Raw genomic sequence first — 2,846 nt, forward strand, 5'->3', positions numbered from 1 at the left:
CCAGGGGGCATGAACGTAAACTTTAATTACGTGTGATTTTTTAGTCCATTGCTTCGTTGTGTGTGTGTGTGTGTGTGTGTGTGTGTGTGTGTGTGTGTGTGTGTGTGTGTGTGCATGCGTGCTTGGGTGCGTTCGTGTGCGCGCTTGTGGGAAGGGATGGATAAAGCACAAATAATGTAACACAATAATAACACGTAAATATTATAGAAATAGATACATCTTAGCAAAAAATAATCTTACTGTTTTCAAGAAAGTTGGCAATGAACCCTGACTCATCAATGTCGTAACTAAGTACTAAATCAATGCAACGAATAAAATGATACGGATTAGCAGAAATATTACATTTATAGTAGCTATATTCGTAGTCGATACAAATAAATTGCTAAAGTTTGGTCTTAGCGTGTAATCAAAGATTTATATACTGACACGTAGATGTCACTCATCACATAGTATGATAGCAATAACTCTGTTTAAATATTCCGTTTCACAATATTTACACACAATGTCAGCCTATCAATTCGGCATTTAAAATTAAATTTGATCTTACAATAAATCAATAAATACTCAAACATCTGAGTGCATTGTGTAACGTAGTAAATCTATGAACAACAGCCACCCACCATTAAAAGATCTTCTGGTATTTTACTTAGTCATTAAAAAACGTGCCTTCACCTATCGACTAAGTAGAATATCGTCAATATTACAAACGTTCTAAATCCCATGAAGCATGGATCGTGTATGAACAGCTGCTTACACTAATAATTGTTTGTCTTCACTCACTCAGAATAATAGAGGAAAACTCAGTAACGGTATCAGGTAAATTAGTAACACGGGTATAGTAGATATAATATAGTATTAGTAAGACGTGCATGTATAGTTAGGCTGCACTGCTGCATGGGTAGTACGTCCCTGTACATGGCTGTAACGACGGTTAGATGCCAGCTATAGCGGACACATCACATAACGGCCCACTTATAACGACACGATGATGATTATACGGATGTTGTAAACACTATCGTTACATCTGCAGCCGGTGCACGCAGACGACAACTAACAACAGACAAGATAGTAGATATAGCAGCACGCGGCACAGCCGACGCAAGCACGTGGCACAGCCGACGCAAGCACGCGAGTCGTACGAGTCTCGTCGCAATGTTTTTTTTATTATCGTAAATATTATAAAATGAACCCGACAAAAATACCGATAATCGAACTCGCGAGTAAATATTTACTGATTATATTTTATGATGCGACCATCAACACTCGTATTAACGCCTGTCGATGCAGGTTCTGTTTATTTTAATGCGAACAACAGACCGTTCTAGATTCCTAAACAGCGTTGCTTGCTTCGTCTGCTGAAATAGCTTGTCTGCTGGCAGCCAGCGTGGGCCAGAAGCAGTAAACGTTCGCGAGAACTAAATCACCCATTTTACGAGAGTTTGATAGAATACAGCTTAGCGAAATATTAAAATATTTCAAACCGCTAAAAATGTCGCATGCGCACGTTATAAGTTCATTAGCACCTGTCGTAGCTCAGCTAGGAACAACCCGACCAATTATAACACAACGTTACCGACTGCTAATAACGATTTCCTCACGACGCCGTTGCCGTGAACATAAATACAGACCGTTAATCGTGACAGTTACTACTCCTGCAAATATACGGGCAGTGAATATATTTTATGACCAATAGTTATTAGTTTATAGTCTTTCGTACAATCACTTACTGTTTTACGGCTCTCTGGCCAATAGTGAAGGGAATACCCGCTACGCGAAAGCCTAACACAGAAATCAACAACAGATGTAGAAAAAACGCCCTTACCTGGCTGTGGAGTGAGTAATAAGGAATAGTATACGCAGCGATCGCTTACCGTAACAAGAGGATGTGAGGCAAAACATGGCGAAAAAGATACGAGAGCTTGTTAGTCACGTGACGTCGCTCTCCGCCAATCCCTAAGGTCATCTACTTGGCCTCTGGAGTCGGCAAGTACAACTTTTCTTGGCGAATAATTTTCTTGCGCGCGACAAAGAAGGTCAGGTTTCATCATTGTAGGTGCAGTATGATGGATCGTGGAGAGGCAGCGAATGGATTACCACAGCCACGCGAATACGCGCACACATGCCGGCAGCAGTCCGCGCTCAGTCTTATAGTGCGTTTATAGTTTGCAGAGGCGATCTGCTACCGTGTGTCTTCACACGATCTGTGTCCGATGCGAGATTCTCACTAATGTTTGCGGGTGTAGAACGATCATGCACGCGCTGCTTCTCCATGCATGCACGCGCGCGTGTCTGTCCCTGAACACAATAGACGCAAAACATCTAGTAACACGTAAAAGAACGCGTCTGCTGCCGCTGCCGCTGCCGGGACGGGACACGGTGTTTAAGAAAGCGGAACGCTAAATCAAAATCGTTGCGTTTTTTACCGTGTGAAAATAGATTGAAATACTGATGCATACGAAAAAACGTCTCTACTCTCTCTCTCTCACAGCCCGACCTCCGACGCCAGTGTGTTGACTGCGTGTAGCTGGAGTTGCCATAGGCTATAATTTATAGAGCGGGGAGCGGGGATAGTACCGGCCATGTAAATGTATGCCAGTAGCGATGCGACTTTCGTACGGCGTACACAGCGACAAACACCGTCATTGCTTAATGACGGATGCGTGCAGTCTTTAGCTAACAGCAAGTATGCGGCGATACGTATGGGTGACGTAGTGACAACGGCGCTAAACGCTACATTTCTTACAGAGGAACACAACCGCGTACTTGTATGCACGCACACGCACGCATGCACACACAGACGCACAGCGCGCGCACACATATACACACACACACACACACACACACAC

Source organism: Priapulus caudatus, unplaced genomic scaffold, assembly GCF_000485595.1.
Source record: "Priapulus caudatus unplaced genomic scaffold, Priapulus_caudatus-5.0.1 Scaffold47, whole genome shotgun sequence".
In the NCBI taxonomy this organism is placed as follows: Eukaryota; Metazoa; Priapulida; class Priapulimorpha; order Priapulimorphida; family Priapulidae; genus Priapulus; species Priapulus caudatus.